The sequence below is a fragment of the Cibotium barometz genome, chromosome 10, assembly GCF_041138505.1.
Source record: "Cibotium barometz isolate CiBa-2024 chromosome 10, ASM4113850v1, whole genome shotgun sequence".
Taxonomy (NCBI): domain Eukaryota; kingdom Viridiplantae; phylum Streptophyta; class Polypodiopsida; order Cyatheales; family Cibotiaceae; genus Cibotium; species Cibotium barometz.
The window spans coordinates 5033379-5049018 of NC_141055.1; the positions used below are offsets into that span (position 1 = coordinate 5033379).

Below are 15640 nucleotides of genomic sequence, written 5' to 3' on the forward strand. Positions count from 1 at the left end.
GATACAGGCCATTCTCGGTTGGGATGTTCCCACTACAGCCCAAGAAATCCGCTCATTTGTGGGTCTTTGTCAAGCCTACAACACCCACATGGACAATTTTTCTGACCTTGCAGCACTTCTTACTGACTTGCTCAAGGGCGTGAAGACTACTCGTCAGAAAGTGTCCGTCATGGGGAAGGCTCTAGAGGCATTCCAGGCAATGAAGAAAGTTGCCTCTGAGTCTCCAGTTGTGAAGTTGGCATCATGGGATGATCCTTTGGAGGTGATAGCATCAACTAAGGCAGTGATTGCCTGGGCAACAGAAGTGGGAAAACCTGGGATGGTGGGCACCTGTAGGACCAGCCCAAAGGTTGCTCCAATGGCCTCCAACAATGGCCAATAAACATGAGGAAGACCTAGGAATTTGAGTCTGATAGGGTAACTATTCTTGTCTTCTTTGACAGAATTGAAGTAGCTAGTGTAAGTTAGGAAGAGAATCTTCCTTGGGCCCATAGGGAAGGGATTGCCCTTGAGCACTTTTGAGACTGCCTCCTTTGCATCAAAGTCTACTTGGAAGAATCCTCTCCCAAGTAGCGTTACATCTTTAAAATGGAGAGTGGAGTCGGAAGGCAATGCCGCTAGTATCCAGTCATAGGCCTGCATAAGGGAGGGGTGAGAGCCAAAGATTTTTCCAATGAGTGTTGTCTTGGAGTCTTTTCTCAATTTCGGCGAAGAGGGTCGCAAGCTCGTCTTGTGAAAACTGGATGGTTCGCTTGGCTGGAGAGGGTTGATTAGCCATGATGCTAATCAAGAGGAAAGGCTAACTTGAAACATGTTAAAGAATAATCCATTCTTGAGCAAGGTGGAGGAAGGGCAGCGAAGAGAAGGGAGGTAGAGAGGAGAGCAGGAAGGGAAGGAAATGGCAATGAATAGGACGGGGACAGAAGAGGAGGCCAGGCAGTGCGAGCAACAGAGGAAAGTGGGGGTAGCAGATACGGGGAGGAGGCGAGGGCAGCTAAGCCTTAGGGGGGAGGGTGTGAGATCCATGCCCTCTCTGCGTATCGAAGTATCAACCTCACGCGCAGGGCAGAGCTTCCCACTCGGGGCCTCGCCCATAAATGTCCGGACAAGAGACTAATCCCTCGGTTCTTCCAAAACCGAACCCGGAAAAAACTTTCCTCGCCCAGAAAGCATAGGCGATTGCTCTAGGAAAATCTTCTAACGTAGTTAAGGGCCTTAACTATCCTTTGTATTCCAACCGAACCCGCAAGTCACATGGCCGAATCAAAGGGGGAACTTGTACTTGGTTCATAGAGACCAGCGCTTTTTTCTCCATCAAAAGAGGCACAATCGTTGATTCTTTTCCATAGAACAAGAATTATCCAGTGACTTACTTCAACTATCGTAACTTGAACTATTATAGGAATCCATCGATCCAGCCTAACCCCATCCAATCCCATGGGTTAGCTAACCGCCCTATTGATAGGATCCATTATAAAAGTTTAGTTATGTTTTGTCCCGGATACCGGAGAAAAGAGTTCCCAGGCCCTCTAGCCGGCTCTCATGCAAAAATTAAATAGACACACCACTTACGCACCCAATATGAAATTGCCTTTTCTTAGACTCAACTATTTCCAAAACAGCACTCCAATAAAACCACAATGTTTCCATCATAATCCTCAGTATTCCATTTTCAAGTCCAATTTCCAATCATTCCTTCCTCGGCATACCTATGGCATCATCGGCAACCAGAACGCTCACCACCTGCTCACTCAGGGGCCTTTTTAATAGTTCCTAGCCCTTAGTATCCAGAAATATAATCAAGATTTTTTCATAAAATTCATATTCCATTCATTCCTTCCTCAGCGTACCTGCTCACTCAGGGGCCTTTTCAATAGTTCCTAGCCCATAGTACCTAGGAGTATAATCACATAAGATTCAGATGGACTCTCCGTTGAAGATCAGCTAGATCAACCAACAAGATCCATGTAAAAGAGCCATGAACTCATTCGTTGAAGACCAGCAAGGCTAATCAACCAGATCCAAGCCCGTGTTCAGAAAACAACTCGAACTCATTTTCTTCCTCGACGCACGTGTGGGTATCTTGGGCGACCTAGAGCGTGAGCACCGTATGGTCAGCACCCTCTAGATTCCTTCGCAGGTGACCTAGCGCTTCACTCATAGGCCACTTCCTTGGTCCCTCATCCACCGTACCGGAAGCTCACCATTTTAACCGAACCGAGGTTGGTCAAGACCTCGGCCGATCTTACCACGCGAGACGTCCTTCTTTGACTTTTCGTCAGCTGTTGCAACATTTTCACTTGGATCCCCACGACCTCATTCCATTAGATAGTCAAAATACTTCCCCCAGCATTCTTGACGTAAAACAATCTTTAAAAAACAGGGTTCACATACAAATACAGTTTCCAAACAAAATTCTCATCTTTCCAAATCATTTCTCATTATTCCACATTTTTCCACATGTTGGATTCGTTAAGCAGTTGAATAATATTCTTTATATGTTCCGATCTGCATAACATCAATTCATATTATTCCACATTCATTCACATCATTCCCACATTCATTCACATTATCCCACATCATTTTCACATTAATTCACATCATCCCACATCATTTTCACATTCATTCACATCAACCATATCAATCCTCACATCAATCCTCATCAATCCACATCAATCCTCACATCAATCTATATCAATCCTCACATCAATCCTCACATCAATCTATATCAATCCTCACATCAATCCTCATCAATCCATATCAATCCTCATATCAATCCTCATCAATCACATCAATCCTCATCAACAATCACATCAATCCACTCATCTATCCTCATCAACCATATCAATCCACATCAATCCTCGCATCAATCCTCATCAATCACATCAGTCCACTTATCTATCCTCATCAATCCCCATCAATCCTCATCACTCCACACATCAATCCATATTAATCCACATCACTCCACATTATTCCACACATCACTATACATCACCCCGCATCATTTTCTCACCTCAATCTAATTTCCACAAACAAGGTGGTCTCTTTTCCCTTTGAGCGAATCAGTTTTGATTATCAACTTTCCTTGATCTAGTTATCAGAATCTTTGTTCCACATCAACCAGGATAAAAGTACAGTTACTCTACTTTTTATACTGACAGAACTTTCTAAGTCTCGGTCAATTACTTGGCTCAGTTAAAGGTAACTTTTTCTCGACTTAATTCAATTAAGTCTAAATTTCCGTTCAATTTCGGATCCTCGATCCTCTCAAGAATTCTAGATTTCTTTTCCAGGGAATCTAGGAATAAGTCAGTCCACAATTATTTACGTTTCTCTAACTACACATGTTTCTGATCTTTTTCTAGGAAATCCTTTTCCCGTTCAGAATGTACCCAAGATTCTATTTTTCGAGAATCTAGACGTATACTTCATAATTCCAAAAGTTAAATGTGTTCATAATTCCTCTTTTTGATTAAAATTTATCCATGCTTTCTCGATGCATTCTTATGAATATTTTCACATTCTTTTCTCGATTTTTTAAAAATAAAATATGCTCAATATTCTTCTTTTTGAATAAAAGATTTATGCATATGATCTCATGGGATTTACAAAATCAAATATACCCATATTTCCTCTTTCAGCATAAAACATTTATGGACATATACTAATTCATTTTTATCTAATTGAATTATATTCGTAATCATTTTCATAATTCTCATAAATTGAATGAATCTAGAAAATTTGTGCATAACCTTCTTTATTTTTTTGGTAAATGAATAATGTTAAAACTCCACTTTTAGCATAAAATTTATTATGCGTAAATCCATTTCTTAATGATAAAAATTTTACCATAGCTTCTCTACATTTTCTATGAAATGAGAATGCTTAAAATTACACTTAGCATAAAATTTAATTTATGAATAAACCTTTATTTTCTAATAATAAAATTTTACCATAACTTCCCCGCATTTTCTATAAAATGAGATTACTCAAAATTTTACTTTTAGTATAAAAATTATTATGCATAAATTCATTCTCTAATGATAAAAATTTTGCTATAGTTTCCCCGCATTATCTACGAAATGATAATGCTAAAAATTTTACTTTTAATATAAAAGTTAGTTTATGCATATACCTAAGCTTAAACATAAACATTAATTCATCATAAATCAAGAAAAGCATGGTTTTAAGAGGAAACCCATAAAATAAAAATGCTTCCCAAGCATGAGGGAGGTTAGAAAGAAGATTAATATAAAGAGAGCATAAACTTCATTGTTTAGGCTTATCCTTGGTTTGCTTGATTCTTTACCTTGCAAAAGTTGTGTAGCCCTCAAGGAAAAGGCTTAGTCACCAAGAAAAAAGAGTAATCTTCAAGAGAAGAAGAGGTTTAGTGAAGCACTAAAGCTTCACAATGGAGTGCCAATGGAGGGAAGAGGAAAATATACGAAATTGAAAATTCCACTAGCATAGAATTACTCTAAGATGAAAATACAAAGGAATAGGGGTCTATTTATAGGTGAAGGAGGCCACCAACCAAGTCCAACTGGGATCTAGAGGCTTCCAACTTCAGTTTGATCCATTTTGGACTAGTTTTAGACTAGTTTTGCCCACTAAATCAATGGTGACTAGTTTTAGATCATCAATGGTGACATAAATCTATCTGTCCTCTTTCTTCCTACCACTACATCAGTTATTGTGGCGACTCATGCTGTGCAGCTATCTGGGGTGGGACTCCTCTTCTTCTTAGTCAGGTCCGTTTTTTCCAACTTAACAAGACGCTTAAGGAATCTCAGGTAAAAAGATCACTTTATTTATAATTCGAATAAAAAAAGAATTAAACTTTAGATCCAATTGATTCTGGGGTTCCTTAAAGTTTAGTCAATCCTCTCAGAATCCTGGGATAAAGATCCCTTCTATAAGAAGGAACATACAGAACTCATTATCAGAAAATAGTTCATTCATATTCTTAACACAATAATGATCCATAAGACCAATAATTTCCATTTAACATCTGAACATTTTTCCACGGAAATTTCAGTTATATAGGTTCTCGATTCGTCATTCCACAATTGGGTCCACTGGGCCAAAGGTCAAGCTGCGAACAATCTGTCAGCACGATCCACTAATCCCATAGTGATGTGTTGAAAGTCTCGATCGTCTTTCAAGTTACTAACATCATTACCGGAATTCTCTCCATTCAGCATCATCATGGCTTATTCAGCTCATCTACTTTCAACCAGAATTTAAAAAATCATCATCCTTCAATCAGAATCCAAATCAATTCATCAATTTTCAACCAGAATCATATCAACCAGCATTCGAAATCATCATCTAAGATAGCATTTTTACTCATAACTTCAAGGTCTTAGATTCACTCGTATATATTGTCAGTAAAGAGCTGCAGTATATCCACGGTATATACAGGTATTCACAATCCTTCGTGTTATAAGGCAAATACCATCATATCTAGGCCTCAAGCAAGTCGGGGATTCCACACAAACGTGGTACTTCCATCTAAAAACCCAATTCTTGATTTATGAATTCCCATTCTGGATATCAATTTGTACGAGTTTCAACACTCAAATACAGTCTTTTACTGGTAATTCATAAATTTTTGACATTTCTTGCTTCTTGGTTTATCAACTTCAACCAAATTGCTCTGATACCAGCTGTGAGATCCCTCCCCTCTCTGCGCACCGAACTCTGGAGCGCTGGCAGCGGAAGTATCAACCTCACGCACAAGGCAGAGCTTCCCACTCGGGGTCTCGCCCACAAATGTCCGGACAAGAGACTAATTCCTCGGTTCTTCCAAAACCGAATCCGGAAAAAGCTTCCCTCGCCTAGAAAGCATAGGCGATTCCTCCAGGAAAATCTTCTAATGTAGTCAAGGGCCTTAACTATCCTTTGTATTCCGACCAAACCCACGGGTCACATGGCCGAATCAAAGGAGGAACTTGCACTTGGTTCATAGAGACCAACGCTTTTTCCCCATCAAAAGAGGCATAGCCGTTGATTCTTTTTCTTAGAACAAGAATTATCCAGTGACTTACTTCAACTATCGTAACTTGAACAGAATTTAATTTTATTATAGGAATCCATCGATCCAACCTAACCCCATCCAATCCTATGGGTTAACCAACCGCCCAACCACTGTATTGATAGGATCCATTATAAAAATTTGGTTATGTTTTGTCCCGGGTATCGGGGAAAAGAGTTTCCAGGCCTTCTAGCCGGCTTTCATGCAAAAATTAAATAGACACACCACTTACGCACCCAATATGAAATTGCCTTTTCTTAGACTCAACTATTTCCAAAATAGCATTGCAATAAAACCAGTGTTTCCATCATAATCCTCAGTATTCCATTTTCAAGTCTAATTTTCAATCATTTCTTCCTCGGCGTGCCTATGGCATCATCGGCAACCAAAACGCTCACCACCTGCTCACTCAGGGACCTTTTCAATAGTTCCTAGCCCATAGTACCCAAGAATATAATTAAGATTTTTTCATAAAATCCATATTCCATTCCTTCCTTCCTCAGCATACCTATGGCATCATTAGCAACCAGAACGCTCACCACTTGCTCACTCAGGGACCTTTTCAATAGTTCCTAGCCCATAGTACCTAGGAGTATAATCACATAAGATCCATATGGACTCTCCGTTGAAGATCAACTAGATCAACCAACAAGATCCATGTAAAAGAGCCATGAACTCATCCATTGAAGACCAACAAGGTCAATCAACCAGATCAAATAACTCCAACTCATTTTCTTCCTCGATGCACGCATGGGTATCATAGGCGACCCAGAGCCCGAGCACCGTATGGTCAGCACCCTCTAGGTTCCTTCGCAAGTGACCTAACGCTTCACTCATAGACCGCTTCCTTGGTCCCTCATCCACCGTACCGGAAGCTCACCATTTTAACCGAACCCAGGCTGGTCAAGAGCTCGGCCGATCTTGCCACGCGAGACGTCCTTCTTTGACTCTCCATCAGCTGTTGCAACATTTTCACTTAGGTCTCTTTGACTCTCCATCAGTTGTTGCAACATTTTCACTTAGGTCTCCACAACCTCATTCCATAAGATAGTCAAAATACTTCCCCCTGCATTCTTGACGTAAAACAATCTTTAAAAAACAGGGTTCACATACAAATACAGTTTCCAAACGAAATTCCCATCTTTCCACATCATTTCTCATTATTCTACATTTTTCCACATCAATTCATATTGTCCCACATCATTTCCACATTCATTCACATCATCCCACATCATTCCCACATTCATTCACATCATTCCCACATTAATTCACATCATCCCACATCATTTCCACATTCATTTGCATCAACCACATCAATCCACACAACATCCACGTCAATTCACATCACTCCACGCATCAATCACATCAATCCACATAAATCCTCACATCAATCCTCATCAATCACATCAATCATATCAATCCTCATCAATCACATCAATCCATATCAATCCTCACATTAATCCTCATCAATCACATCAATCCACTCATCTATCCTCATCAACCACATCAATCCTCATCAACCACATCAATCCTCATCAATCCACATCAATCCACTCATCTATCCTTATCAACCACATCATCGCTCCACACATGTCACGATTGTGACTTAGTTCATTATACACAGTCTCCTTATGGTTACAGATACTGAAGTGACATGATTACAGTCTCCTTATGGTTACACTTGGATGGTCACGACTATTCGCTCGAGACATGCCTCTTCATCAAGAGCCACACTCCTTCGACGACTGGTCACACCCCTTCACTCTAGGGTTGCAACTCTTCACCCAATGGTTGCAGCTATTCGTCCAAAGGATGTGTCTCTTCGCCTAGAGTCATGACTATTGGTCATGGGATGTGTCTTTTCATTCGTGTCTCTTGAACTCCTATATAAGGAGCCTGTTGTATCACAGTTTCAATCAATCAATCAATCAAACATCTGTGTTCAAGTCTACTTTCAGTTTCAGTCTTAAATACACAGATAGTGGATGAAATACTAAGTAATAACAGTAATCCTCACAGTGGTATCAGAGCAAAATTTTTTCCCGGGCCTACGGTTGTGAGCCTCTCACCCTCTCCGCTCTACTCTCTTCTCGGTGTTGTATGGAGGCAGAGGAAAGATCTTCTCACCCGCAGCAAATGCCTAAAGATTAAGCCTCGCTGAAATTTTTCCCCCGTCCCAACCCGATGGAGTTCTTGCAGCCGTCCCCCTCTGCCCGCGCCCTCGGCGGTCCCGTGAACGCGCCTCGCGCACCCGGAGTGACCACCCTTGCGCCTCGCGCCTAGACGGGTCCTTGCTGCCCTTTGGCCTTCGTGCCTGGCCACCTTGCAGGCTAGTTCCACCCCTGGTGGTACACCTACGGGCGCTCACTTAATGTCCTGGAAGGTTCGGCGTGGCAGTGTTGGTAGTGCCCTGTCCCGCGTGGCGCGTGGAAGTGCTCAAATTAGCCCCCTCCATGTTCCTTTTACCCTCTCGGAGCCTCTCCAAGTGATGCACCCCTTCGAAAGGACACATCTTTTAAAACATGCCCTTTCACATTAAAACGGCATGTTTTATAAAAGAAAAAAAAGTGACCCTGGACTTTTTTTTTAAAAAACCTGACCATTGGGTGCCCTCTCCTCTTCAAAAAAAAATTTTAAAAAAAATATTTTTTTTCAGCCCCCCTCTTTGACGCGCGAGCATATCAGCCTCCTTCCGCGCGCACGAAATCAGCCCCCTTCCCCCCGTTTGGGTGCGCCTCATCAAGGACCAAGCCCCCCCCCCCCCCCCTCTCTTCGCCTCTGCCAGCGTGAGCCCTTGCTTGCTGGAAGCAGCTGCTGCCGGTCGTGAGCCTCGTTGATACATGCAGGCTGCCCTCATCGCCGATTCGTGGTTGCCGCCACCTTTTCGCTTTGCTGACGGCGCCCCTACGACCCCTTGCTGGCCGTCACCTTTACACCTATAAACTAAGGCTTATACTTAAGCCTTTATACACGTGGCTTCCACCAGCCACGTGAGCAGCCGGCAGCCAGCACCCAACGGCCACCCGCCAGCGAAGGGCAAGGAAACCAGCCGCCGACCAGCGCACATTAAAAAAAAAAAAACAAAGGAGTACCCCACGGCCAGCGATCAGCACAATCTTTAAAAAAACAAAAAACCAACGGGCGTACGCTAATGTGAACCGGCACCCCCAACCCCCCGGACGCAGCCCTCTTCATGTATGCCCCTCTTGTCTTGGCAATGACTTTCTTGGCATGTAAGGCTTCCACCAAACCCTGCAGTGCAGAATTTTGTTGCTGTCCAGAAATTACAACAAGCATAAAGTGTTGAAAGCGGCCTCAAATCCTCATTTTCTTCACCGATTTTCCTTCTCGGGCATGAAATGAAGGCATTTCAACTACTCTTGAAGCCTTCTCTAGCTACTTTTTCGTCACACTTGATCCACGGTGAGCCAAAGCCTCCTCAAGCTCCCGACAAGCAACTTCTCGGCGTACAACACCCACAACAGGTTTCTTGTCCTCAGCACAGTTCTGTGGAGACCACCAGACATGAAATAACTTCGTTCGAGCCTCTGCATGCTCATCGCAAACATTCTCAGCATTACAACAGTTATGAGAAAGATCCATCTTTGAATCACTATCAGCAAAAGCCAAAGCAGCAACATGAAGCTTCCAAAGGATCACATCTTGGAAAGAAATCAGCCATATCAAGATGGGCTTACTTAGTGGCACGTGTGTCCGATCCTAGTCGAGTACTCGATCGTGAACGCCGCGACGTTGGACAAGTTTCCCCTCGCGAGCAATGCCCTACATTCAAGTCCTTGCAAGCTCTTGGTGGCAGTGTTGAAGACTTACTCATTCTCACGTTGTGCAAGAGGATCCTTGAGAGGTCTAAGAGACGCAAACAACCTCAACCTCCCCCTTCTACATTGGAAGCCTTAATACCTGCTGAGAAAGCTGAAGATTCAGAAGATTCTGGTACATGTGTGACAAATACAATGTCCATAACTCCTTTTCTTGCCGTGACCCAGGCAGAAGTGATACCCTCGTCACTGCCCGTGCAAAACGGAGTCTTTGTCTCTGACCAGATACCTGACGCCATGGTGAATGATGATTCTTCTTCAAAAATGAAGACTCCAGTCCTTACCTTCAGTGGTGCAAATGAATCTTTGGACATAACTTGTCCCGAGAACAACTTTCTGAGCAAAGAAAAGCATATGGAAGATATTTCTTCTCAACCTACGACAACACTTGAAGACTTTTGTGTTCCAGACAAGTCAATGGAATCCCTTTCAGATTTCCAAATGATGGTCACTACCCAAATGCAAAGCGTGGTGACACAATCAGATAATTTACCAATAGTTTCACTTGAAGCAGATAAAGATTCAATCTTTTCTTGGACAAAGCTCGAAGTTACCAACGATGTTAACAAAAGTTCTACTCAAGTTACAGATATGATTCTCATGCTTTTGGTAAAGATGAGACAAGTTGCAGATATGATTCTCATGCTTTTGGTAAAGATGAGACAAGTTGCAGATTCAGTTAATATTCAGTTTGGTATATACAAGATTGTTATGGTCAACAATAATGCTATGACATGGGATCTAGCAGCTAGAGCTTTGGATGCAGAAGCAATTCAATCATTTCCCTTCTTCCAAAGTCTCAACAACTACCCCTGGATTTTATTTTAAATGGGAGGGAATGTCACGATTGTGACTTAGTTCATTATACACAGTCTCCTTATGGTTACAGATACTGAAGTGACATGATTACAAAGGACCCCTACACTTGGATGGTCACGACTATTCGCTCTAGAGACATGCCTCTTCATCAAGAGCCACACTCCTTCGACGACTGGTCACACCCCTTCACTCTAGGGTTGCAACTCTTCACCCAATGGTTGCAGCTATTCGTCCAAAGGATGTGTCTCTTCGCCTAGAGTCATGACTATTGGTCATGGGATGTGTCTTTTCATTCGTGTCTCTTGAACTCCTATATAAGGAGCCTGTTGTATCACAGTTTCAATCAATCAATCAATCAAACATCTGTGTTCAAGTCTACTTTCAGTTTCAGTCTTAAATACACAGATAGTGGATGAAATACTAAGTAATAACAGTAATCCTCACAACACATCAATCCATATTAATCCACATCACTCCACATCATTCCACACGTTACCCACATCATTCCACACATCACTACATATCACCCCACATCATTTCCTCACCTCAATCCAATTTTCACAAACAAGGTAGTCACTTTTCGCTTTGGTAACTTTCCTTGATCCAGTTATCAGAATCTTTGTTCTACATCAACCAAGATAAAAGTACAGTTACTCTACTTTTTATACTGAAGAACTTTCAAAGTCTCGGCCAATTACTTGGCTCAGTTAAAGGTAACTTTTTCTTGACTTAATTCAGTTAAGTCTAAATTTCCGTTCACTTTTGGATCCTCGATTCTCTCAAGAATTCCAGATTGCTTTCCCAGGGAATCTAGGAAGAAGTCAGTCACAATTATTTACGTTCCTCCAACTACGCATGTTTCCGGTCTTTTTCTGGGAAATCTTTTTCTCGTTCAGAATGTACCCAAGATTCTATTTTTCGAGAATCTAGACGTATACTCCATAATTCTAAAAGTTAAATATGTTCATGATTCCTCTTTCTGATTAAAATTTATCCATGCTTTCTCAATGCATTCCTATGAATATTTTCACATTCTTTTCTCGATTTTTTTTAAAATAAAATATGCTCAATATTCTTCTTTTTGATAAAAGATTTATGCATATGATCTCATGGGATTTACAAAATCAATTATACCCATATTTCCTCTTTCAGCATAAAACATTTATGAACACGTACTAATTCATTTTTATCTAATTGAATTATATTTATAATCATTTCCATAATTCTCATAAATTGAATGAATCTAGAAAATTTGTGCATAACCTTCTTTATTTTTCTGGTAAATGAATAATGCTAAAACTTCACTTTTAGCATAAAATTTATTATGCGTAAATCCATTTCCTAATGATAAAAATTTTACCATAGCTTTCTCACATTTTCTATGAAATGAGAATGCTTAAAATTACACTTTTAGCATAAAATTTAATTTATGAATAAACCTTCATTTTCTAATAATAAAATTTTGCCATAACTTTCCCGCATTTTCATAAAATGAGATTACTCAAAATTCTACTTTTAGTATAAAAATTATTATGCATAAATTCATTCTCTAATGATAAAAATTTTGTAAAAGTTTCCGTGCATTTTCTATGAAATGATAATGCTAAAAATTTCACTTTTAATATAAAAGTTAGTTTATGCATAAACCTAAGCTTAAACATAAACATTAATTCATCATAAATCAAGAAAAGCATGGTTTTAAGAGAGAACCCATAAAATAAAAATGCTTCCTAAGCATGAGGGAGGTTAGGAAAAAGGTTAATATAAAAAGAGAGCATAAACTTCATTGTTTAGGCTTACCCTTGGTTTGCTTGATTCTTTACCTTGCAAAAGTTGTGTAGCCCTCAAGGAAGAGGCTTGGCCACTAAGAAAAAAGGGTAATCTTCAAGAGAAGAAGAGGTTTAGTGAAGCACCAAAGCTTCACAATGGAGGGCCAATGAAGAGGGAAAAGAGGAAATTACACTAGCATAGAATTACTCTAAGATGAAAATACAAAGGAATGGGGGTCTATTTATAGGTGAGAGAGGCCACCAACCAAGTCCAACTAGGATCTAGAGGCTTCCAGCTTCAGTTTGATTCATTTTGGACAAGTTTGTTTGATTCATTTTGGACAAGTTTTAGACTAGTTTTGCCTACTTTTTTATCTAGTTTGGAAGAGGAGAGATAAAATATCTAGCCACTTTATGATATGATGTGATTTCTAGGCGCCTCCTTGATGGATGGTTTTCCCTCTCCTCACAAAGCCTCAGTCTCCTAAAATATTTGGAAATTCATAATTAAGGAATCTTCACCTCATGTGAGCCTTTCTTTATTATTTTCTTGTAGATATTTTTAAATTTTTTTATTTTTCTTTTATTTTTATTTTTCAACCTTAATGAATAAGGATATCACATTTTTAAATTCAAAAGAATTTAATAAAGCTTAGAACTTTGAACTAGGGAACTCCTTGGTTCACCCACTGTCCAATTCTAATGCAACTTAGAAATTTCTGATTAAAATTATGTTTCAGGGGATCACTTCCTATTGGCTGGAATAAAATACTTATCCAAAAATATTTCAAAATTGTATTACTTCTCTCTATAATATTTTCTCTCTCTAGGCCAAAAACAAGGGAAAACAAGATCTTTTTCCACTTCTGAAGTGGGGAATGATTATAAGAGACTGAAGGGGAGGTTCTTACATCTTTACATCTCAAAAGCTAGAGAGAGGAATCTTACAGAGGGAGGAGGGGTTGCGAGGGCAACAGGAAAGTGAGGGCATCAGGAAGGTAGGGGCAATAGAGGCGGGGAGGAAAAGGGGGGGTAGCAGAGGCAAGGGTAGCTAACTGGCAGAGAGGGCAGAGGGCAGCGGGAGAGGAGAGGGGCGGGCAGGGACGGGACGTGATGGAGACCAGTGGCTGGCTGCACCTTTTGCTGTAGGCTGTTTTGAAATCACAAGCCAAGTGTCCACCAGTCATCTTATTTTTCACTCTACATAGATTGACAAGTACTCATATTTCTGCCAGTCTGTGTGCCAATCTCTATATGATTGCCATAGACTATAAGATATGGACCAGCGGGGCAGTTAGACTTGTTTTTCCATTGTTTCTGATCTTGAAGAAGTTTACCTCACTTTTGAGGGCTTCTTTCCTTGTACAGAGAAGTAATAGAACATCGCTTTTTAAAGGAAAAAAAAAATGTGTGTGTGTGTGTGTGTGTGCGCGTGTATTCATGCGTGCTATGTGTAGGTTGTGTAAACATGCCTTGATGGCTAAGGAACCACATATTTGGGACTTTTGTGTGTGTGTGTTGAAGAAATGGTTTTTATAGTGGGCAACCACTTGGTGTGTCTTCGCCATAATCTCACCCCTTTTACTATCCATTTCCTGCCCTACTCACCCTTGTCGTGTTACACCACCTTCTCTCTCATTGCACTCTCCTTCTCTCTCATCTCTATTCTTTCACTCCTCGTTTTTAAAATTTTTTATTTTCTGTCATAACTCCACTTTCTCTTTATCATTTTAAAAAAAACTCTCTCATCGCTTATTTCTCCCCTCTCTCATCATCATAACCCCCTCCGTCTCTCTCATAGTTTATTTCTTCCCTTCTCTTTGATCACTCCCACATCTTCCTCTCTCCTCCTCCTCAGGACAAGCAGGTTTCCGGAGGACCTATTCCACCTTGGATCATATTTTTACATCGAGAGCCGTCATTGAGGAGGCCTGATCAAAGAGGTGGAGGGTCTATTGCTGCTTCGTGGACTTCCACAAGGCCATTGATACTATACTCCGAGCGTGTCTTCTTAGATGCCTTGAGGAGTTGGCTCGTAGAGTACAGAAATATGGAGAGTCGTGGCATTGTATGAGTCGGTGACAGGGAGAGTCTGAGAACCAGGAGGCATGTCAGATGTGATCACTAGCACCATAGGGGGATGCCCTCTCTCCTTTAGCCTTTGTCGTGTTACACCACCTTCTCTCTCATTGCACTCTCCTTCTCTCTCATCTCTATTCTTTCACTCTTCGTTTTTAAAATTTTTTATTTTCTGTCATAACTCTTTCTCTTTATCGTTTTTAAAAAAGCTCTCTCATCGCTTATTTCTCCCCTCTGATCATCATAACCCCCTCCGTCTCTCTCATAGTTTATTTCTTCCCTTCTCTTTGATCGCTCTCACATCTTCCTCTCTCCTCCTCCTCAGGACAGGCAGGTTTCCGGAGGACCTATTCCACCTTGGATCATATTTTTACATCGAGAGCCGTCATTGAGAAGGCCTGATCAAAGAGGTGGAAGGTCTATTTCTGCTTCGTGGACTTCCACAAGGCCATTGATACTATACTCCGAGTGTGTCTTCTTAGATGCCTTGAGGAGTTGGCTCGTAGAGTACAGAAATATGGAGAGTCGTGGCATTGTATGAGTCGGTGACAGGGAGAGTCTGAGAACCAGGAGGCATGTCAGATGTGATCACTAGCACCATAGGGGGATGCCCTCTCTCTCCTTTGGCCTTTACATAGATGAGATCTGTGACTTCATTGACAGACTTGGTGGGCCAGCTGCAGGCCCCACACCATGTGACACATTGGTACCCACCTTGCTTTATGCAGACAACATAGTATCGATCTCAGATTCAGCAGAGGGGCTACAGAGACACTTGCCTTTTGTGAGCAGTGGGACCTTTGGCAAGACCAAGGTTATGATCTTCAACACCTCATGCCCTATGGCTTCCAGAGTGAGCTTCATATATGCAGGGGATCAGGTACACATTGTTTCATCTCATGTATACTTGGGAGTCACCTTTTCTGGACCCTACTTCACTATGTGCCCAGTGGCTCAGGATTGATTCACGAGAGGGTATGCGGCTTTTGCTTGATTGAAGTGACAGTGCTCCCAGACTTACTTTCAGGAGCCTAGCATTGGGGGACGGCTGTTATCTTTATACACGCACGTCACATGCCATGAGGATTGCGATCGGC

General features: G+C 41.2%; 1 protein-coding gene across 11 annotated transcripts in view; it reads left to right on the plus strand.

Annotated features, from left to right (window-relative positions):
• LOC147634464 (protein ZINC INDUCED FACILITATOR-LIKE 1-like) overlaps window positions 1–15640 on the plus strand; it is a 100062-nt gene that overhangs the window by 55307 nt on the left and 29115 nt on the right. The gene's annotated exons all lie outside the window — the stretch shown is intronic.